This window comes from Toxorhynchites rutilus, chromosome 3, assembly GCF_029784135.1.
Source record: "Toxorhynchites rutilus septentrionalis strain SRP chromosome 3, ASM2978413v1, whole genome shotgun sequence".
Lineage (NCBI taxonomy): Eukaryota > Metazoa > Arthropoda > Insecta > Diptera > Culicidae > Toxorhynchites > Toxorhynchites rutilus.
In genome coordinates, this window is record NC_073746.1 from 40127060 (window position 1) to 40152171 (window position 25112).

At 38.4% G+C, this 25112-nt stretch overlaps 1 protein-coding gene and 1 pseudogene across 4 annotated transcripts in view; one reads left to right on the forward strand and one right to left on the reverse strand.

Annotated features, from left to right (window-relative positions):
• Positions 1–21475, reverse strand: part of LOC129775560 (klarsicht protein) — a 536788-nt gene extending 515313 nt beyond the window's left edge. For 3 of the 4 annotated variants that reach the window (XM_055780426.1, XM_055780425.1, XM_055780422.1), the window contains exon 1: positions 20904–21475. The gene's annotated coding sequence lies outside the window, so the exon portion shown is untranslated. Of the gene's footprint in view, positions 1–20227; positions 20246–20903 lie in introns of those variants that run through there. The other variant, XM_055780424.1, reaches the window with a different exon arrangement.
• LOC129773054 (uncharacterized) overlaps positions 1–25112 on the forward strand; it is a 50437-nt pseudogene that overhangs the window by 6379 nt on the left and 18946 nt on the right.

Genomic DNA, 25112 nt, shown 5'->3' on the forward strand with positions numbered 1-25112 from the left:
GTATATGGTTTAAATTGATGAAAATTGGAAGCATTCCCATTTTCTCATACATTTGTTCTGTCCATTTGTGTGCCTTCCCGAACAGAGCTGTCAATAACGAGCAATTCATCGACGAGCAACGAAGGGAAATCGTAAGATGTAAAGTCTCCGTATCCGTAGGGTATACAAAGTGGATCTTGCTGAGGAAAACTTCATTCTTCGTGAGGACACCGTTGCTGAGCGAGCTGGACGGCATGGGATCGAATGGTTTTCTCAAGGCAATGGGAGGTGGAGGAGTAATATGAGGAAAGAATAGAGTTTTCCAAGCGCCTTATTGAAGGCTAGAGACGAATGAACTGAAAAAGTTTAAAGTCTCTTTAATTCAACAAGGAAAGGAAGAAAGAGCAAACTTTCAGTATCGTTCCAGATACGAAACAATGAACATCGCTTGTTCTTCCTTGTTTTGCGCCATCACATGTCTTCGTTTCGAACTGAGCTGTGGACGCGACCAAATTACTCACTCGCTGATGTCTCTGGCATTGCAATCATTGTATCAAACTGACACCATTGCATTAATGTTTTGTGCTACACAATTGTGTGAGGAATCATCAAGCTAGGCTATTGTCAGCTCACCAAGAAAATAAATGTTCTGGAATTTTGTCAGTGATTTGGTTTCGCATGACGGTAGGAAATCTTTCTCCACAAAGGATGAAAGCTGCGCTTATCTCGAGCATGTATTGTTCTGCGAGCACAAGAATGAATCATCAAACAATTATCGTCAAATAATTCTACAATAAAAAAAAAACATTTCAGAGCGACCAAACTGGTAGTATGGTTATTTCAAAATGTTCGTAGCATTATAAAATAATATCCTCAGTTATGAATAAACGAATTGAGTTAGACTACAGCGTAGTTCTACGTCAACAATGCGGCCGTGTCTTGAACCCAACCTCTGATAATTTTTCCTTTCAGAGACCTTTTGTTTTCTCGTCAAAAAACTGTGCAGGATACTTTTTATGCCATCCCATGAGTCTAAATTCTTGCCCTTTTTTTCCAACAGCATCTGAAGATGCAATATCTAGTGAGTACGGCCCGAATAGCTGCTCCACCAAGTACCACATCCCAGTCAAACTCCAAGAATGTTTTCCGGACTGTCAAAAAAACATGGGATTTGGAATAATTCTGGTGGAACAGCTTACCTATCATGTTGGCTAATTATAAATCGCTGATTTTGGTTCGTTTAGTTGCGTTCTTGAACTTGCTGGGATTTATAAAGCATAATGCACAATTCCGTTCGAATCTTACCAGATACAAAGATGACTTTCTCCGAGTGAAGATCAGTTTTGGAAATTACTGATTATGGTTCATTCCGCTTGCCTCAAAGATACACTCCAAAATACATTCTCAGAATACACGTTTCAGCTAAGAAGTTCAACTATATGAAAAATATAGATGTTCAGCACAATCAAACAGCTCAATCCTTTTGTCGATAAATCGAATGAAATTATTGAAAATACAGAATGCAGAAATTTCAATATGTAGTTGAACACAGATGTGAACGGATTTTTTTTCCAAAATATTCATTCAACGTGTCCACGTGGATATTGTCTATATCCCCTCCTCCCTCACCGTGGACAAGCATGGACATTTCCGTAACCCATTGCTACATCCCAGTACACAAATGGAGTATGTAGTCCCATGTCAAAGGTGTAAACTTCTCAGGTGATTTAATGAAATGAAAAAATAGATGTAAAAACATCTATGACATAGCCGCAAGATTGACGTAGGACTGCCGTTGGCTTAGTAATTATTTGTTTGTATTGAATCAATTATTGATTGAATGAACATTGTGTTCGTACCCGCTTTGTTATGAAAACACATCCCAGAATGCAAAAATGCATATGGACACAAAATCATCCCTGACTTGCATGAATCAATAACTTCAACTTTAACTTTTGACGTAGAACTACGACTTTTAAGAAGGGTGCCAAATCAGAAAACAGGACACGTTTTTATGGAATAAAGTTAACGTTAATAACTATTTTCACTGTCAACGAATTCTCATAATTTGCATACCAATTGAATCGGAATTTCTCTAAGATTTGTTTGATATGTTATACATTACAATTCGCTAATCTCTAAACGGTTTAAATTCATGAAAACTGGAAGAATTTCCTTTTTCCCATACATTTGTACTGCCGATTTGTGTGCTAACCCTACCCGTATTTCGAATGCTTATAACTCGAACATTTCTTAACAGATAGGAAAGATGTTTGAATCAATTGATAGGTAATATTTCTACGCGTCTGTCACAATTTATAAAATATTATTTTTCATGAGATGAACAATTGAATAACTGTAAAATGTCAAACGTTATCCAAACGTCCTAACTGCCAAGTTTTGATTGGCCCGATTTACGGTTTCCCCAATACAGACTTCAAAATCGATGTACCTGTGGAAATTCTATCTGCAAATATACATGCAAGTCGGGGGTATTTTTGTTCCCACCAAGCTGTGTTTCCCTAACACGGACTTCAAAATCAATGTGCCTGGGGGAATCCGCTTTGTTAATACATGCAGGTCGGGGATATTTTTTTCCCACTGAGCTGTGTTTCCCTAACACGGACTTCAAAATTAATGTGCCTGGGGGAATCCGCTTTGCAAATACATGCGAGTCGAGGGTATTTTTTGGTGTTGAGTACTTTTGTACTCGCTTGTCGTTGTGCAGACCGGAATATGATTCCCTGAAACGTACTTTTAAACTGAGAAGCCTCGGAAAATCGTCACTTCAGATACTAGAGGTGAATAAACTTTCGTGGTTCGAGAACTACGTAAACATGAGATGTGCAATAATTTTAGGGAGAAATATGAAATACAATGATCGTTTGACAATTGTTCCGTTCACATATTTTGGTAGTCCTAGGCATCATATCAAACGAAAAGGACGTTTATCTTTTTTTTTGTAACGATGAACATAATCTATTACAAAAATTTCAGTGCATTCTAAAATAATATTCGAAGTGGTAAACAAGTGAATTGCATAATATAATTGCGTAGTTCTACGTCGAAAATATGCGGTCGTGTCCTAGATACAACCCCTTAAAACTTTTACATTTGAAGCCTCTATGGTATAAAAAAAAAGTTCATTCGCCTCTAGTATCTGTAATGACAATTTCGGCTCCGGCTCCTCGGTTTTGTAGCTCGTATTGAGGAACTCAGGTCTGCAAATATGCATGTGGGAACAGAAATGTCCCCGACTTGCTTGTATATGGAATGTCGACTTCCCCAGGCTGCTTGGTTTGGAAGTCCGTGTTATATGTACAAATGCATGCGAGTACAAAAGTAGTCGCAAATTGCATGTAGAGTTCGGACTCGATTATATATGATTCGATTAAACACAATTTTAGATTTTAGAGAAAATTGTAACATAAATTCACTAATTTAGATATTTCTCAACTATATCCTGTTTTTTTTTCCATCTTTCAAGAGTAAGCAACATAATCGTCTTATGTAACTATTGAAAGTAGGGCCAGTTTAAGACAAACACAGCCCGGAACAAAAAAGTTCAATGACTCTGTTATTGTTGAAATTCGAACATATGCGTAGAAGGATTTTTACATCAAATATGATCCTCTATCACTTCAAAGAGACCATTGAGTTAGGGAGATATCGAGATACAGAACATTTTTTCATATTTTTTTTATGTCATAAATTGTCATATATTAGAGCAAGTGTCCCAATTATGGTATGAATTTGAATTTATGGAAAAAAACAAACTGACTCTACATTGAAAAGTACGCTACGTAATCGGTTTCTGTTGCTTTCATTTGAAAGATGAGAAAATTTAGTACAGGGTATAGTAGTGCAACATCTAAATTAGTGGATTAAAATAACAAAATAACATAGATATAAGTATGATACATTACAATAACACATAATTCCAGAAATATTCCTTTCTATTAAAAATAAAGAATATATCTATATATAATAGATCTTTCTAATTCTATAAAATTTTTCGTCAAATTGATCCATGATCCATTCCTCAAAAAGCATTAAAGCCATCCAGACCTTGGTGATGCTCTCGTATATCACTGGTAATGACTTCTTCTTATTGAAACATCGTGAGTTTTTACTCTTTCCATTGATCAGCAACGGTAGTTTATGGCTTCCGTCCATGTTGGTTGTGGTTTAACTCTTTGTGGTCGTTTATCTGCTCTCAGCCACCATACCTTTTTTACCGTTTTGGTCGTTTGTCTGCTGTCAGCCACCACAGCAAGAAACCACGCTAATCTTATATTTTACTCAACCAAGTATCAGTTTATGCATTTCCTGAATGTAGCATGATGTCCAGTGAACCTGTTCACTAATTAACACGGTGTCCTATGAGTAATAGACAACAAAGTAGTCACCCACACAAGGCAACGCACGGTTCGTTGAATGCATAGAAATGTGGGACAAAAATCATAACAGCAGAATTTAGTCATTGTAACACTTTGGTGTACAATTAGTGCACCCGTGGCCGAGTGGTTAGCGTCTCACATTGTCATGCCGGGTGTTCGGGTTCGATTCCCGTTCTGGCCGGAGGATTTTTCGTCAAAGAAATTTCCTTCGACTTGCACTGTGGTCACGCGTATTCAAGAGCTTGCCCCTCGGAATACATTCAAGGCGTGTTATTTGGCTTAAGAAATCTCAACTAAGTATTAATAAATGACGCTAATTAATGCATACGTTGAGACGGCAAAAGTTCCACAGGGAACGTTAACGCCATTCAAGAAGAAGAACACTTTGGTGCAGTGTCTTAGAATATCAACAAATATTCACGAGTAACGAATATGATTTTATTTCAGTGTAAATGACTTTTTTTTCAGCTCGAAACACATTGCCCTCATTATATTGATGACAATAACAAACGAGTTCATTTTGTTCATATCGCTGATGCATGAACAAATTTGCTATAAAGAATGAATGCGGCATTGAGTTCATAACTTCGCTGTTATTTATACTTTGAATATCAAAAGCAACAAATTGATATTTCTCACATTCGAAACGATATTTTTTCTGGCATTGATTTTGAGCCAAAATTCAAAAATAAAATAAAATTAGTCAGGCTGGATCATTTAGAGAACAAAAACGCCAGAGCTCAATGAAACGATCTTTGCAAGAAATCGCGCAGGATTTTGTTTGGCGAGACGGTAACAACGGCATCGCGAACGATCCCTAAACACCGTATTGCAATTGAATAACAATTGCTCCTAGACTCGATGGTCAAATGGATTACAACACATCATAATCTTCTTGTTGCCTGCGTTGATTTGGAAGGACTTAAGCATCAGTACAATCCGACCTACATAAAATCCAGCCGCACACAGCTACCTCTGGTTAAAAGTAAACAACAGCTGATATTCATTTGGCTAAAATGAAAATCTGTTCTGGCATTCTGAATAATCAAGATGAAAATGACATTGGGTGGAAAAATAAACATCAAAACATATTGATGAACAAAAGTTCATTTGCTCATATTCACTGGTTGCTTGGATCTGTCATTTTGATTTTCGTTTGGAGTATATAGGTTTTCGATGCAAACTAGCCCGAAAATATAAGCTTTTGAGCTGAACGAAGATGATTTTTTTCAACACTGCTTTGGTGTGATGGAAAAGATTGTTCACAAGTATCAGAACTACTGTTTTCATAAATGTCTCGTGTTATTTGAATAATCGCATGAGTGTCCCAAGCGACAAAATCTTTGTGTACCTAAAGTGGAAAGTTCGAATCATTTCAGATACGCAGAAATCATTATTTGAGTAATTATTTTTGAAGTTAATTAGGTTGAAGTTGTTGTTTTTGAAGAGCAGAATAATTGTTTGGATAAGTGTCTTATGTCATCTAAATAATCTCATGTAAAAAAACCTTTGTTAAAAGTGAAAAGTGCTGATCTTTTCGGATAAACATTGCTGGCATAAACCCTTTCGTTACGAGCGCCATCTATAGAAGACATCCGCGCGACGAGCTGTGTAGATGAGCGTCGACGACACGGAATTCATACTGCTCTTCGATCACACCAGCGCGATGCGCATACTTTTCGGCGCAGTGCTCCGTACAGGGGTAGCACTTCGGCGGAGCACACTGCCGTCATGAAACGGCATATATATATATATATATATATATATATATATATATATATATATATATATATATATATATATATATATATATATATATATATATATATATATATATATATATATATATATATATATATATATACATATATGTATTACGACCACAAAGGGTTACATTATTACATTATTACATTATATTATTATACATTATTATTCCTGTCTTGATAAAACAAAAATCCAAAAATTCAACGACCGCTCCAGCTACTCGATTCCGACCAACCTTATATGGTTTTGGTCTAGATTCAATTTTCCATTCCAAATTCAATTTTACTTTAGTTTGAATAGTGTTGATACCGTACTTTGTGCAATACTGAAATTATTAGCAGCTTCAGACCCCTTTCGTGGTTTGAAAAGAAATTGTTCGATGACACGAACACTCCGTCTTCACTTTCAAGAGCAAATTAGGGAGGTGAAAATCCATAGAAAAATTAATCAAAACCCATCGAGTAAGGGAGGTATCGAGTTATGGAGAGCAAAATGCTTGTAAAATCGAAGGTGCCATGAAATCAATCGAGTTACGGAAAATATCGAGATACAGAACATCGAGTTAGGGAGAGTTGACTGTAATTATATTTACATGAGAAAGGTATTTTCTGACTGAAATGAATCAAAAATTAAGTTCTTCTTCTACATTCAAAAACAAATATATTAGGCTGTCAAAAAAGTCCTGCGGTATTTCCGCGGGGTGTCGTTGTAAGCGCGTAGTTCTAGTTGTATTCATTGTATCGAGTCATACTATAGCTTGTTGGAAAGGTATTTTTGCGCTATAATATAGTCCTTGACAGTGTTTTGTTTGGTTAAGTCGTTCGTGAGTTATAGTGTCGCAAATATGGAGCAAAATAAAGAGAAAATCCGACATATTTTACAGTACTACTATGACAAAGGCAAAAATGCATCTCCAGCTGCCAATAAAATTTGTGCAGTTTATGGACCCGATACAGTTTTCATTTCCACCGCACAACGATGGTTTCAACGTTTTCGTTCTGGTGTAGAGGTCGTCGAAGATGCGCCACGCTCCGGAAGGCCTGTCGTCGAAAATTGCGACAAAATCGCTGAATTAGCCGAGAAAGACCGGCATAGTAGCAGCCGTAGCATCGGCCAAGAGCTGGGGATAAGTCATCAAACCGTTATTAACCATTTGAAGAAGCTTGGATTCACAAAGAAGCTCGATGTATGGGTGCCACACACGTTGACGCAAAAAAACATCTTTGACCGTATCGACGCATGCTGAATCGCAACAAAATCGACCCGTTTCTGAAGCGGATGGTGACTGGCGATGAAAAGTGGGTCACTTACGACAACGTGAAGCGCAAACGGTCGTGGTCGAAGCCCGCTGAAGCGGCTCAGACGGTGGCCAAGCCCTCATTAACGGCCAGGAAGGTTCTGCTGTGTGTTTGGTGAGATTGTCAAGGAATAATCTATTATGAGCTGCTTCCCTATGGCCAAACGCTCAATTCGGACCTGTACTGCCAACAACTGGACCGCTTGAAGGTAGCACTCATGAAGAAGAGGCCATCTTTGATAAACAGAGGCCGCATTGTCTTCCATCAGGACAACGCCAGGCCACACACTTCTTTGGTGACGCGCCAGAAGCTCCGGGAGCTCGGATGGCAGGTTCTTTTGCATCCGCCGTATAGTCCGGACCTTGCACCAAGTGACTACCACCTGTTTTTGTCCATGGCGAACGAGCTAGGTAGTCAGAAGTTAGCCACAAAAGAGGCCTGTGAAAATTGGCTATCCGAGTTTTTTGCCAATAAGGAAGCGAGCTTCTATAACAGGGGTATTATGAAGTTGGCATCTCGTTGGGAACAAGTCATCGAACAAAACGGCGCATATTTGACAGATGCATATAAAACAGATGATTGTAACTAATTTCATGAACAAATGAAAATTCAAAAAAAATACCGCAGGACTTTTTTGACAGCCTAATATATGTATGTAAGGCAATTTGAAAAAAATCGATTATATACAGAGAAAACAAATAGAAGACTGTATATAATCGAGTCCGCCCTATAGTAAATTTATAGTGCCTGTTCAATTTTGGTTCTGTGCGAAAATTGTACCGTAGAATTCCTAAATATTAGAATTGGTGTAAATTATAATTGGTGTTGCTTTCGTTAGAACGAACCAAAAAACAATGAGTATATCTATATCTAAGTTATGTAAAAATAACGTGGTGAAAATCAAGCAGAGTTTTGATATAATAATTTGACCCAAAGCTAGAGGCACTGAACCGTTCCTTCCGTTCAAAGTTGCCAATAAATTGCCGGTGTGAACTTTTCTCCACCACAATTTATGATGCACCATCCCCCATGGCTGATTCGCATAGATTCGAAAAGTTTTAGCCAATTCTGAAAATCCGGTCTTTTGCAAATTTTTGGAGATCATCATCAGTTACATACATATCGATCGTCGTGAAACAAATTAACGAGAAGAAGTAAGTCTGCGGGAATTAGTTACACAATAAAAACAAGTATCATTTTCGCCTATTCCTACTGGAAATCGAGTTTTGACTGGGCCCCAAAATCATCAAACAATTTCCATCTTTCTCCGATGTGTTGGCTATATTATGAAACGCAAAAGTAGATTGGTAGCTCTGTGTTTTTCGATGCATCAACCAATCTTTCTCCTCTCGAAACCAAAAAAAAAACATGCCACAGATGAGACATACATACGCAGCAAGGTCAACATTTTTTCCCACATCATCAGAAACGTGCTTTGCTTTCACGTTTTCATCTTGATTCAGAGAGAGCGAATGCTGCTCTGAAAATCCAGCGACACATTTTGTTCGCTTCGTCTCGTAGCCGCCGCCGTATCGATTAACCACCGAAAAAATGAGGATAATCAAGATTGGTAATCAATCATCGCTACTGCTGCCTACGCCACCAACCCGCGGCTAGGTTAATCTGAGTCTGAGCCAATAAAACCGCACTCTAGATGTGCATTAATTAGGCTGTGCGCTTCTTTCTCTCGGCTGTGTGTACCATTTTTCCTATGCCACTCCAAGCGTGATGATGCCGCAGCCGCAGCAATTGTCGGCGGCTGCTTGAGACACGTTCCCTTTTCTTTTTGCTTTTATTTTCCAATGCGTTGGTGGAAAATAACGGGACACAAAACTCGCCCAAGTGTGTTATCAATTTTCCATCGGCGCTTTGTTTATTTCTGTTCGACGGAATGTAACGCGCCGAAATGGACTGACTGCGAACATTCACGGACATCGATAATCATATTTATTTATGTACATCACCGTCAGTCGGTCTGTTTTTGATTTCGTTTCTATGCCCAAGTTTAATTAAATGGCGCCAGAGCGAGTTAATTAGAAATGACCCTACCCCCCGTTTTCGATTTCCCACATTCAGTGGCGATACGTCACTTGTCACGATTCGGAAGGACGGTCTCCCTCTTCCGTTCCGTTTGTTTACATATGATTCGCTTTCTGTTGTTTCGTAGAGGGAGGTCAACAAATCGAGGCGCCTTACGCTACGCTCCATTACCCTTTTCGGTTTTTATGTAGGTCGCGCGACGGATATGTTCTACGTTACGTTCATTCATTCACAACAAGCGACGCCTGTTGTGTCGCACGTTGGTAATTTTATGCTTCTTCTCTGGAGTTGATTTCATTGATCGCTTGTCCTTTACTATACATTATAGGTTGTTAATGAAATAAATATTGACGGTCATGTGAATCACGAGAATGGCGCTAGTGCTTGCAATGAATGTGAGTGAATAGCATATGTCAATATGAAATATTGATCCAGCAATTGTTCTCTGTCAGCCATCAGGAACAGAAAATTGTTTCCAATGAAAAATTTCGGTGCCACCACACCCGTCCACAAAAACAAGAGGTAGCGAAAGCAGAATACAACACAAGAATATTTGGTGTAGACTATTTAAACCTTCGAAATTTCATTGGCTGCATTTAGAAGGAGATTGATAAACCGCTTTTTCGTTTCAAATCACATCAGGTTTCATAATCTGTGGCTAAAACTTATTGTTAACAAACAAAAATTCGAAGTTTCGAAAATTCATAAAAATTCGATGTTCTACAAAGTTCGTCAAAAATAGTTTTACCATCTTGGACTAATTTTTTGAATTTTCTACATGACTTCTATTTTATATGAAGAAAAAAAATAAAAATACACATATAAATTTAAAAAAAACAATAAATTAGAAATGTTTTTTAAAATATCTCGAGAATGGCTGCATTTAGAAGGAGATTGATAAAGAGCTTTTTTATTTTAAATCACATCAGGATACATTTTTTTTATACTAGCTGACCCGGCAAACTTCGTCCCGCTCAAAATTTATTTTTCGTTATCACATCCACATTTTCTTACTAAGCGCACGTTCATGGGTCCAATCGCAGAACTTTTCATTAATTGGTCTTCTAATCTAACCTTTAAAATTATTTTTTACTATAAAATTTCAGTACTTCTACCAAAACTTGACTCGATTTTATCACATTAAAATCCATTTCCACTATCGAACGAAGATCAAATTCAAATGGACTAACAACGTTTGTCGATATGTAATTGTAAAAAACATGCGAATTGAATTTTTCGAATTTTCCAATTTTCTTCAGAGTTTTCCGAAAATTTTCAATTGTCATATTTGGTCGGAATATGTTTGTTGAAATATGTGCATTATTTTTATGAGACCCCCTCTCCTTTCCAGAGAAGGAAGGGGTCATACCATTATAGAAACCTTTCTCGTACATAAAAACCCTCACATCCCAAATTTGGTTCCATTTTAGTTCTCGAGTCATGCAGAAGTTTGTGTTTCATTTGTATGGTAGCCCCATGTCCTTAGAGAGGGGGTAGGTGTGTCGAACCACCATAGAAACGTTTCGTGCCTCCTAAAATTTCCACATGCCAAATATGGCTCAATTTGCTTGATTAGTTTTCAGGATTGTACGGGAGCCCCCCCCCCCTTTAGAGAGGGGGAAGAGTGTCGAACTATCATAGAAACGTTTATCAAAACCTCTATATGCTAAGTATCTAACCACCATAGAATCATTTATGGCGTCCTAAAACCTCTATCTGCCTAATTTGGTTTCGTTTGCTTGATTAATTCTCGAATAATGCAGAAATTTGTGTTTCATTTGTATGGCAACTCATCATTAGAGAGGGGGATGGAGTGTCTAACCACCATAGAAACATTTATTGCACCCTAGAATCTCCATATGCCTAATTTAGTTTCATTTGCTTGACTAATTCTCGAGTAATGTTTCATTTGTATGGCAGCCTCCCCTTAGAGAGGGGGGAGTGTCCAACCACCATAGAAACATTTATTGCACAGATGAAACATAATTCGAAAACCAATCAAGCAAATGGAGCCAAATTTGGCATCTGAAGGTTTTATTGGGCAAGAAACGTTTCTATGGTAAATAGACACTCCTCCGCCCTCTTTAAGGGGGAGCTGCCATACAAATGAAACACAAATTTGTACATAACTCGAAAACCAATCAAGCAAATGGAGCCAAATTTGGCATGTGAAGGGTTTACGGGGCGAGAAATGGTTTCTATGGTGAGCAGACACTCTTGGTGGGCTGCCATGCTAATGAAGCATAAATTTCTGCATAAATCAAGAAAATGGAATCAAACTTGGCATAAAGAGGTTTTAGGGATCGATGAACGTATCAATGGTGGTTCGACACTCCTCCCCCTCTCTAAGGACATGGGGCTACCATACAAATGAAACACAAATTTCTGCATAACTCGAGAACTTATCAAGCAAATGGAATCAATTTCCGTATATGGAGGTTGTATGGGCAACACACGTTTCAATGGTGGTTTGACACTCCTTACCCCTCCCCTTGATTCTCGAGTAATGCAGCCCCCCCCCCCGCATTACTCGAGAATCAATCAAGCAAACGGAACCAAGTTTGGGATGTGAGGGTTTTTGGGTACGAGGAATGTTTCTATGATGGTATGACACCCCTCCCTTCTTTGGAATGGAGGGGGGGTTCCAAAGAATTAAAACACTTATTTCAATCAAACATATTCCAACCAAACATGACAATTGAAAATTTTCGGAAAACTCTGAAGAAAATGGGAAAATTTGCGAAAGTTCAATTCCAATATGTTCTACAATTTCATAGCGACAAGCGTTGTTAGTCCATTTGATGTTTGCGCTAACGAAATTAATCTTCGTTAGTTCGAAAGTGGAAATTGATTTCAATCTATATAAATAAAAATGGATCGCCAAATGTGTTGATAAGAGCAAAACTCGAGGATGGAATCGTCCGATTTAGGGCTGTCTTTATTCTATCATGTTTTCTGTATCAAACATTTATTCCATGTAACAGAGAAACATGTTATTTGAAGTGGTTGGAAAATCTTGAACGAGAATTGTGTCTGAAAATGATCCCCTAATAATAATATTATAATGACGAGTTTTGGTAGAAGTACTAGGAATTTTATAGTAAAAGGTCATTTTAAAGGGTAGATTACAAGATCAATCAATGAACAGTGTGTAGCTGGGGGAGACACATTGCGTATTTGAAACAGAAATGCCAGCAAAGAATCAATTTTCTCCAAACAATTACCGGAACATGGTGGGGTGCCCATCCAGGAGACCTCATTCAGTTCTACAAAACAACGATATTATCAGTGTTAGAATATGGCAGTTTTTGCTTCCGATCAGCTGTCAGGATTCAGCTGGAAGCTGGAGAGGATACAATATCGTTGCTTGCGTATAGCCATGGGGTGTTTGCATTCGACACATACGATGAGTGTCAAAGTTTTGACAGGAGTACCCCCGCTTACTTTTCGGTTCACAGAATTATCCTACAGATTTCTCATCCGTTGCAAGATCATGAATCCATTGATGATTGATAACTTCGAAAATCTACTCCAACTGACTCCTCAGTCAAGTTTTATGTCTTTATACCATGAGTACCTTACCCACGCCGTGCACCCTTCACCAGGCATCTCCAACCAAGTTTGCTTCCCATACTTCTGCAATTCCTCTGTCATTTTTTATCTGTCCATGCGACAAAAAATCCATGGAATCCCAGATCACCTACGCTCCGATTCTATTCCGCCGATATTTTGGGCAGAATGTGGGAAAGTTAGATCTGATAAAATGTTCTTTACTGACGGTTCATTCATAAACGGGTCCACTGGCTTCGGCATCTTCAATGAAAATTCCAGTGCCTCTTTCAAACTCAAAGCTCCTTATTCCGTGTATGTCGCTGAACTGGGTGCGATATATTACGCATTAGATATCATTGAAACATTGCCCATCGACCACTATTTTATTTTTTCAGACAGTCTTAGCTCAATAGAGGCAATCCGCTCAATGAAAGTTGATAAACGCTCATCTTATTTCCTAACAAGAATAAGACAACTATTGAGTGTTTTGGTCGAAAAATTATTCAAGATTACTTTAGCATGGGTTCCCTCTCATTGCTCGATTCCGGGGAATGAGAAAGCGGACTCGCTAGCTAAGGTGGGCGCTTTAGAAGGCACTCCTTTTGAAAGGCAAATTGCTTATAATGAATTTTTCCACATTCCTCGTCAGTACACGCTCGTAAGTTGGCAGCGCATGTGGAGTGGAGATGAGTTCGGTCGTTGGTTACACACGATTATCCCTAAGGTCTCGACGAGTGCATGGTTCAAGGGATTGAATGTAGGTCGTGATTTCATTCGCGTGATATATCGGCTTATGTCCAATCACTACAACCTAAACGCGCATCTCTATCGCATTGGGCTCGCAGCAAACAATCTTTGTACTTGTGGCGATGACTACCACGACATCGAGCATGTTGTCTGGTCGTGTATCCGGTTCCATGTGAGAGCACAAGGCAGACAATCGGATATCCCCGTCCGGGATATCTTAGGTAGCCGGGATCCTGATCTTCTGCTTCATCTATACCTGTTCCTCAGAAACGCCGATGTCAACGTTTAATGATGTTTCCTTCGTTGTGTCCCCGTTTCATATCCCTCCTATCCGATCGATAAACTTTTACTTAGTCGCGGCAATACATACACACACTCTTTACAGATGCACGGGCCGAAGGTTGTGCAGTCCACTGATCATTCAACAAGAGCCAAAGGTTGTACCGCTCATGACAACTCTACACGAGCTGATGATTGCGCCGGCTAGTGACCATTCTATCCTGGATTCCTTGAGTCGAGAAAGACGCACCACGCTAGATATGGGGTACAGACTAGGGGGGCGTTGCTGATTAATGGTCAGCTGCATCCCAATAGGAAGTATCCCGTGTCGGGCACACGTACAGAGCATCGAAGACTGCAACATACCAATTATGAGAACACTAACTAACCTCGAGCCAACCGCGAGTAATCGGTTACATATTACTAACATAGTTGTAAGCAAACATTGTCGAAATATGGAACTCCCGGCCCCGTTAGGCTGACGTCATATGAGCCTTAATAAAATATATATTTTGGATAAAAAAAAAAATGAACAGTTCTGCGATTGGACCCATGAACGTGCGCTTAGTGAGAAAACGTGAAAGTGATAACGAAAAATAAATTTTGGGCGGGACGAAGTTTGCCCGGTCAGCTATGTAAAATAAAATAATTGTTTGATAATTCTTCCGTTCACATATTTTGTCCTAGGCATCATACCAAACGAAAAGGTCTATCATAAAATTTACTTGTAACGAAGAACATAATCTATCACAATGCATGAATAGACCTAACATGGCATTTGCTCAATCTTTTTGCTCACAAAGCAAATATATTGAATTCAATTGAATTCGAAGATTGTTTGGTTTAAGGGGGTATTCTAGTGTAGATACACGAAGTTCGAACGTTTTTTCGAGCTCCGTACAAATTAAATAAAAAATATTTTTACTATCCATTATATCATTATTTGTTCATCTATTTTTAAACTATAAAACAAAAATTGAACGGAGAAAAATATTCATAACTAGAGTAGTGAAGTGCTGATGAAGTGAGAGGGTTCAAAAAAAAGTTGTGCCAGAAGGTTATCTGAAACAAAAACAGGAAGTGGGTTATATCTATGGTATAACCGCAAGGGTGACGTAGGACTATCGTTGATTTAGAGATTATTTGTTTGAAGTAGAATCTAAATCCATTCTGAATGAATGAATAAATGAATATTTGGGGGACTTCGAAAACGAGAGCGTTACGTTGGAGGCACAAGGATTTATGCATCCAATATAGGATACGAAAAACCTTGTTCTGAAGAATTATCTTCAGAAGCTTTCCTGCTAACTGTACTTGAGTGACAAATCACAAACCCAAATGTATTATATGGATATTTTATGGATAGAAAACAATAAAATAAACTCTTTCGCTTGAATGTAATTTTCAATTCCAAGGGGAACTGGCATATTATTTTCCAGCAACGATTAGATATTTCCACATTTTTCTCGATACTGGAAGCCCACCAGTGGTTAATGCTAATTCGATAACCACCTGTTAATAGCACTTGATTGAAACATATTTGGTCACAGTGTTACATGGATAGAAAACATTAAAATAAACTCTTTCACATGAATGTAATTTTAAATTCCCAGAGGAACTGGCTGATTATTTTCAGTAACGATTAGATATTTCCACATTTTCCTCGATACTGGAAGCCCACCAGTGGTTAATGCTAACTCGATAACGATCTGTTAATAGCACTTGATTGAAACATATTTGGTCACAGTGTTACATGGATAGAAAACATTCAAATAAACTCTTTCACATGAATGTATTTTTCATTTCCCAGAGGAACTGGTCGATTATTTTCCGGATCATTCTCGATGCCATTCATCCAAATGAAAAGAATTCCGTGCGTGTATGTGTGTGTGTAGCGGCTGCTTCGATGGTCACCTTCTCTTCTCCTGGAGGATCGGCTTCTCTGTGCTCCCTCACAGTTTCAAACAAACTGCTTGCGTTTCAGGGGAGATCTCGATCCTTCGCTGTCCAGCACTCTCAGCAACAATGTTGTCTTGTCGATGTGCTCACGAAAAATGAATGCGTCTCACCATCAGAATATCGCTTAAGTATGCTTTTTGTGCGTGATTGAATCGAGAGAAGGTGTGGTTTACGATGGCAATTTGGAAGGCAAACTAGAGGGGAATGAACTCTCTGAGCTCGGAACTTTCGGCGACTGAGCAATAATCGAATGCGGGCGCATACAATATTGGATACGGAAATATCCTACTGATGGGGAAGAATAATCTTCTGAAGCTATCCTGTTAATTGCGATTGATTGAAAAACCACAAAACCAAATGTATTTGATCACAGTGTTACATGGAAAGAATACATTCAAATAAACTCTTTAACATGAATATATTTTGAAAATTCCCAAAGGAACTGGCAGATTATTTTCCAGCAATGATTAGATATTTCCACGTTTCCCTCGATACAGGAAGCCCACCAGTGGTTAATGCCAACTCGATAACCACCTGTTAATAGCACTTGATTGAAACATATTTGGTCACAGTGTTACATGGATAGAAAACATTCAATTAAACTCTTTCACATGAATATATTTTTAAATTCCCAAAGGAACTGGCAGATTATTTTCCAGCAATGATTAGATCTTTCCGGAACTTTCTCGATGCTGAATGGCATCCTAACGGAAAGAGTTGTGCGCGTGTATGTGTCGATCCTTCGCCGTCCACCTCCTCCAGCACGTTAGGCAACGATGTTGTCTTGTCGATGTCCTCACGAAAAATGAATGTGTCTCACCACCAGAATATCGTTTAAGTATGCTTTTTGTGTGTGATTGAATCGAGAGAAGGTGTGGTTTACGATGGCAATTTGGAAGGCAAACTAGAGGGGAATGAACTCTCTGAGCTCGGAACTTTCGGCGACTAAGTAATAATCGATTGCGGGCGCATACAATATTGGATACGGAAATATCCTACTGATGGGGAAGAATAATCTTCTGAAGCTATCCTGTTAATTGCGATTGATTGAAAAACCACAAAACCAAATGTATTTGGTCACAGTGTTACATGGATAGAAAACATTCAATTAAACTCTTTCACATGAATATATTTTGAAAATTCCCAAAGGAACTGGCAGATTATTTTCAGTAACGATTAGATATTTCCACATTTTCCTCGATACTGGAAGCCCACCAGTGGTTAATGCCAACTCGATAACCACCTGTTAATAGCACTTGATTGAAACATATTTGATCACAGTGTTACATGGATAGAAAACATTCAATTAAACTCTTTCACATGAATATATTTTGAAAATGCCCAAAGGAACTGGCAGATTATTTTCAGTAACGATTAGATATTTTACATTTTCCTCGATACTGGAAGCCCACCAGTGGTTAATGCCAACTCGATAACCACCTGTTAATAGCACTTGATTGAAACATATTTGGTCACAGTGTAACATGGATAGAAAACATTCAATTAAACTCTTTCACATGAATATATTTTGAAAATTCCCAGAGGAACTGGCAGATTATTTTCAGTAACGATTAGATATTTCCACATTTTCTTCGATACTGGAAGCCCACCAGTGGTTAATGCCAACTCGATAACCACCTGTTAATAGCCGCGCGTGTATGTGTGTGTAGCGATGTCTTCCCAGGGAACCGTTTGTGGCATCACTCTCCTCCTGATAGATTCCCTTCTGGCCTAGGGTGCACAAACAGGCTCTTGGTGACACCGTTCATCCGCGCTTTCATGATAAATAAAGAGCTTCACCGCAACAGCGACAACATGCTCCAATCGCTGTTCAATTAGAACTGAGTGGATTTCCGAGCGCCGCTCGCTTATATACCGATTGGTGATTTCAATAGCCTGTTTTGAAAGCAATTTTAAGACTATTGAAACAAGTTTTTGGATCAAAAAGTAACAAGTATATAACGCGTAGACATTTTATCTTTCGAATGAAGTGTTTATCATACCATTTCGTTCAGTTGTTTAGGAGCTATTAACGCTCAAAATCTCGGTCTCCGGCGTAACGCTTTCGTTTTCGAAACTTTGATTTTACACCCCGGTATAGAAATGAAAGACGTAGTCCTACGTCAAAAAAAATCGGACAGATTATGAATCAGTAAAAATGCAACTATCGCATGAACCCCGGACAAATCGAAAACATCTTTTTTGACAAAATGGCAGCCGTTTGCAAAACAAAATGAAGTTTTATACATTTTTACCTTTTTTTCAAATTTGTGAACTTGAAAAATATATTTTTTTTGGAGTTCATGCGATAGAGAGATGCCTGCAGATGGTATTCATATGAATTCGACATGAATCGGTTCATTAGAACTTAAGATATCGTGTACGCCAGTTTGAAAAAAAACAGTTTCGAGAAAAACGCGTTTGAAATTCATTCTTAGGGCCGTAGCTGGTTAGATACCGTATCACTAAAATGACTTCAACTCGGTAAATATTGGAATTTTTGATAAGTCTTTTCTAGGGTATATTCTTGAATGCCTAAACTACAGAAATATGAAGAAAAAAAAATTGATTTTCTTCAAATTTCTAGAATACTGCCCTAATCAAAAATTTTATCAATACAAACAAATGATTACTAAGCCAATGGTAGTCCCACGTCAACCTTGCAGTAATATCATAGATATAACCCACCCTTTTTTTTTAGATAAACAATTGAATACGAAAACAAACGTAGCTATCTACCGTGCATATTATTGTATTCAAGAACAGATGTAGAATCGCTTGTGGTAGCATTCCGTGTGGAATCTATTCCATAGAAACATGGCGCTTATAGGGTCACCGAACCGTTCACCAATATGTTATTTTGATACATTTCAATGCAGCAGTTCGTTGCAATGTGATGTATTATTCAGTGTATTTATTGATGGTTGGTGACTTTACAGCCAGGATCTCTTAATTTTCACGATATCGTGCATTTCAAAATAAAAAAGGACGTCAAACTACAACACATTGCAAGCCAGTTTGGATGAATTTTTTTTCCAATAGTGAGAGCTGTGTTCTTTGATTGGAAATTGAATGTGGAATGTCATTCCACTGCGATTGCTACGATTGCTGCGTCGTCACCAACACAATCGATTTCGTATTTTCTGTTGCCGCTATTGACGAAAGATGCTGCATAGTATAATTTTTGGGGTATATCTTTGAAAATGATGTTTTTGTAAGCGTTGGAGATATTGTTTTGCTGAGGGATACAGAACACAGGAGTTCCAGCCAAGCATTACAGGAGTTCTACAGCTCTCCTGTAATGTCCCAACATTAACCATTCGTCTTTGATTAAAAAAAATGTCATGCTTGTACATATAATATGGTCTTCCTGATTCGTTTCTGTTTTCGAAATGTTGGACAATTACCACTAGCGGAGTCAAATTAGTTTGAGAAATAAATTAGGAAATCCTCGAAAACAAAATTCCCACGGTTCAACTCATACGAATTTCGTACACTAAATCAATTTAGTCGAGGAAATGTGGTAGAAGAAAACATATAATACATATAATGTTTAAATTCAATTGTCGTGAACAAAATATGTACAGCAAAAAACGAAGCCTACGGCCACTTCCTTCGACTAGGTTAGAAGGGCTCCTCATTGTTTTCACTCCAGTGCCAATGCCGGAAGATGCCAACCGGCAAATGCCAGCAATCATAACAACCTTTACCATAAACGAAATGCCTGTGAGACAAGCGTAAACGGAAACGAATACGAATCTGCAAATTTTTACACGCTTTCGATGCCGGGTGTGAGGAATGCTGATGTAATTTCCAAATTTTATTGCTACTGGGCGCGATATGATATGCTAAGAAAAAATATATTACGTTTTCCATCGAGGAAAAATGCACGAAATCAGCTGATGGAGACTTTGACAAGAGGACGCATGCGTTCGATCGAGACAGACACCGGCTCTTCGGAGTTATCAAGACGCCACGTTCGGTAGGGACTGGGTTTTTAAAACAAACATTCAAAACATGTATCCGCGAAATTGTTTGCGCATGCAATCACAACTGACTGTTGAGTTTCAACGGAAATGTGTGCATTCTCACATCCACTCACATCACATCCAGATTGCGGTAATAATCAGCCAAGCGGCGATGTATTTATTTTTTTTTTCGGAGAAATTCGTCGAACAATATTTTTTCGCTGAAAAAGCGCCACAATACCTGCTCTTTGGATCACTTCAATTCATACGTAACGTTTGACGTTTGATTTAGAGTTTCTGTTGGTGGAGATGGGTTACGCAATTAAGCTCGTATCAGGGGCTGCCGCGATTTTCGTATTCTTTCTCAGCGTTCCGTTTGATAAGATCGTTTATTTGTACCGCAGGAATACGCCACCGTTACTGCCTCAAGTACAAGTGGAGATTAGGAAAACCTCACACACAATCTCTTCGGACACGTTTCGGGTCGAAACAGCAACACAAATCACCAATACACACACACACAACAGAAGACACTTCTTTTTCTTCCCCTTCTGTTGACTAAAGGCCACAGTAGGCTCGACTTTTTTCTATTCTTTACCTTCGTTCCTCTCAGCGATGTGGAACAAAACAGAAATGCACCAACACGAACACTTTTTTGCTTTAACAATATCATCCCCAGTAAGCTCTGGATGTGCTTTACGCTGGAAAAGAAGACATTTCCTTCGGAAATTACACACGCAACTTTTATGATGTATTTACACCCGAGCAAGCCATGACCAAGAATCACATGACCGGCCAAGGCCAGCTTCCAATTCGATTTCCCGTTCAATGAAGATCCAATTTAACAATACAAACTTGCTGTTTCACTAACAATAAGCGATCATATAGTAAACCTAAGAAATCGCCCATCATATTACATTCAATTGCTGCTTTATGTCGGTGACAATCGATGGCTGAAGTCAAAGAAACTGCTGCTGCTGCTGCTGCTAATATATTCCCGGGGTTATCTTGGACGTTCCGCAGATTCCAGGAGACCTTCGCGATCAGTTGAAATTCTCCCAAAGGCAACTCAACAATATTCGCACTCATACACTCGAACTAAAAAAAAACACTTCACGTTTGTCTTCTTTCAAACGTATGCATATAAAAGAATCCACTTGAAAGATACACACTTTTGTTCGGTTCTCCCAGAACAAAATGCTCCTCGACTAAAAATCAAATTTCACACACCGTACCGAAAGCACTACTCTGAGTTTTTCCTATAAAGCTGTCCTAATTTGGATTAAAATAACGCCAAAGATCGAAGAGTTTCAATTAAAAAACATTTCACGGATACTGTAGGAACGTTTGCAGTCTTCTTCTCTGCCACACGCGAGACGGCAAGCGAGCGAGCGAGGGAGGAAAAACCGTAAACCGCGTACGCGTTTCCCGATATACGGAGCCTTCTTCACCGATTTGTGCCTTCTGCCTTCACAACTCACAACTCTACTGAAAGCAGGCCGTGTGAGAAACACAGCAAGCGCTCGCCAGCACACACATTCTGCACTTCTTGGCTGGAACTCGATACAGCGGGGTATGTGTCTGTGTGCGTGTTGCTCAAAACTGAACGAAAAACAGCCGATCCTCATAGATGGTACGAAATCACGATGCCGTCGAGTTAAAGCTAGCTAACAGTGGAGTGACTGCTGGAACATGAATACGTTTTGTAACATGCTGATAGGGTTACCTTAAAAGTAAACTATTTTTTTATTAACATAGAAGTTAACATACTTTTGTCGGTATTTCGAACAATCCATTCACAAAGTTGAAATCCACTGATAGATGAATAATTTTCTATGTGATTCATTCGCTTAGTTACATTAACCCACAACCACCCTACCGTTTCCAGCATTCCATGCGCCACTGAACGAATGATTCAACTGTCCATCGAAGCACGCGTGTGTATGCGTGTATGTGGAATGTGCCGACTCGGACGAATCGAATTGGAATGTGTGCGATGTATCGGACGGTGACGTTTCGTGTTACGAGACCGAATTTGCGTTGCTTGCTCTGCTGTCAAGAACACGCAGAAATGAACGAAACCATGTAATCCGTGCCTAGTGTTGTCCGATTTTCTCAAACTTATAGTTCATTAAATTATCGAACATTTTTTAGCTGTTTAGGGCTGTCCACATACCACGTGGACAGCAAAGGATTATTATAGACTTCACCCACCCCCCACCATGAACAAGCGTGGACATTTACTAAACTTCTTCCCTATTGTTCACGTGAACATTTTTTGCATTTTCTCGGATCAAGGAAATAATTGAATTGCGACTATATTTAAAGCTTATTTCATATCACCGGATCTGTAACGTTAATCTTGTTTTATCCTGATTGTAACATTAATTCAAACGATCGGCTTTGTAAAAATAAAGCTTATTGGATTTATCTGAAGTTGTGTTTTTCCTGTCTTTTGAGTATTTCACTAATATTACCCGAGAATTGATTCGTATCGCTCTTCGGTTTCTTCCAAACACCATATATGTAGTCTTGATTTTTTCGTTGTAGATTTCCGCATCAAAACATCACTTTTAGGTTTCGAACAGATTATTTTAAGGTTTGGCACATGCTATCATTATATATCTCATGCTATTTTGTGACAATTTCAAATAGCAACTGATTCTTAGAGAATCATATCTTGGATATTTGACAAAGTTTTTGCAGAATCAAAAACCATTATATTAGAAAATATAGCAGTTTGCTGGGAAAGAATGAATCGTAGAGCAGTATGAGAAAATAATTTATTATTTTAAGTGTCAAGATGAATTCGAATCTATCCTGCACGAACGCAATTAAAATCAGAACTATCCTCACATGAGTCTATCCTCACATGAGTATTTCAAATCCTATTACAATTTGAAGAAGGTCTAAGCATCGACAGGGAACCAGGAGATCGAAGCAAAGAACTGATCCCAATACTCACTCGAAAGTGGTTTCTCTTTTCAAACGGACCAAGGATTTATTCATTATTCACCGATAGACACGGAGAAAATGGCACGAGCTTTGCAATCCTTAATTAAAAAAAAAAAAAAATAATGGTGGTTTGAGAAATGTCGAGACACAAGTTGTATCGAACCGTAATGCGAAGTAAAATCTGTAACCAAAGAAACGATCAAGGATGCTCTCCAAGAATTTGCTGATGAAATACGGTTGCGTCGTGATGGATGATGGAATGTACTGTAAGGCCGTTGCTTCCGAAAAGACTGGACAAAATAATTAATACTTCGTTAGATCTGCAGATCTGTTAGAAGTGCCCAGGAAAACACAAAATAAAAAATGTTTAAATTCCAGAAAAAAGCTGCATACTGAAAAATGAACCTTTCGTAACTCCTGCAACATTAAACCAGGATTTTTTTTTGAAAGAAGTTCCTTCAGAAGATGTTGTCTTTTTCTGACGTAGGATTATATGCTTCTTTGACCCGTCTTAGTAAACCGTCACTATTCAGATATAACCAAACGTTCATGAAGTACAACGAAGAATACTTGCTAATTGGGGACTTACATGACTTGAAAACTTACTTAAAGATGGATTTCGGACAGTTTTCTGGCCAAAAAATCTTACCTAGATGATGTGCCTGGCAGATTTGAATTAACATTCATGAATAAATTTGCTCGTAAGTTCGTGATTTGGCAAGGTATTTGCCCTGATGGAGCAAAAGTCAAGATATTGATGGACTTTTTGGTTGTTTTGATTCGAATTTTATTGACAAGATCCTAGATCCAACCAATTGTCCTCAATTCCGCCCAATAGAAAAAATATTAGGTAATCTTGAAGCGGAGGATAAAGAAGTTTGGAAAAATGGCTAAGAACACTGAACAGATGACAAAACATCGGGACAAACTATCGAGAGAGATTGACACTACAGCTGTGCAATGTTGGATTGCGGGTATCACAAGGAAAGTACGCAGATATATCAGAAATGAAGAGAAATGCGCGTAATGCGTACTTTTGCGTATCTAACACATTTGATCCCGAGATATCAGTAATTTTATGTGAGTCAGTCTCAAGGTATACATTACACTGAAGAAATTCAACAATATGGGGAAAAGATGGATGTTCGTCCGGGCAACACTCTCAGGTAGCTCAATTCTTTTATTAAAAAAATACGAAGTACGAAGGGTGAACACTTTTAAAAAATCTTTGAAAATTCTGAACAAAATTCAGATTTCATTTATATTATACTTATTAAGCGGGTCCACGTGGACATTATTCACGACGCCTACCCCCTACCCCCCTAAAGCTGTCCACGTTGTATGTGGACAGCCCCATTATAATGCGATACGAGTCATTCCCTTAACATAATCGATTAATTGCTAGATTTTTATTATTATTAACTGTATTTTTGCAGCTTCAAATATTAACAAATAAATTTTTATATTCAGCAGTATATAGAAATAACGATTTCACGTTACGTTTAAACCAAACTCCTTCATCAATCGATTGTAGAAACCAGACAATGTCTGAGAATGTCTAAGGGTGGGTTTAGACTAGTGATACACTGCGTTTCACAACTATAGAACCACTCAATTTTTACTATGGACTTGATTTGGATCCGAATTGAGTTTAGAACTTTGGGCGATTCAGCTAAATCACGCTGGAAGGATGGGTAATTCGTTCGAAACCTCAGCCTGGAAAATCAATTATTAGAAGAAAAAAAAAGTGTACGAATTATTTCAACGAAAGTAATTTGCACCACTTTTTACCATAGGACTGGGTAATTTATTAAGGATGCAAACTCAGGAAATGTGTAACGTTTTTAGAAATAGTTAACGTTGATAATAATTTATTGCTAAGAACGGATTTCTATGATTTGTATATCAATTGAATCGAAATACTCTAGAAGAAGAAAATGAAGGAACAAAATATTGCAGCTTAAGGTCACCCCATTTGCTGCTTACTGCGACGGGAAAGATATGGAAGTTGTCATTAGCGATTATTGGGCCTGATCACGAACGTCACTCCATATTGAAAATGAAATGAATTGTATGCAAGATATGAATTGATATGCACTTCATTTCGTTTTCACCGTGAAGTGAAGCTCGTGTTCAGGCCCGTTATTACACAGTCTCGCTCCAGCCAGCAA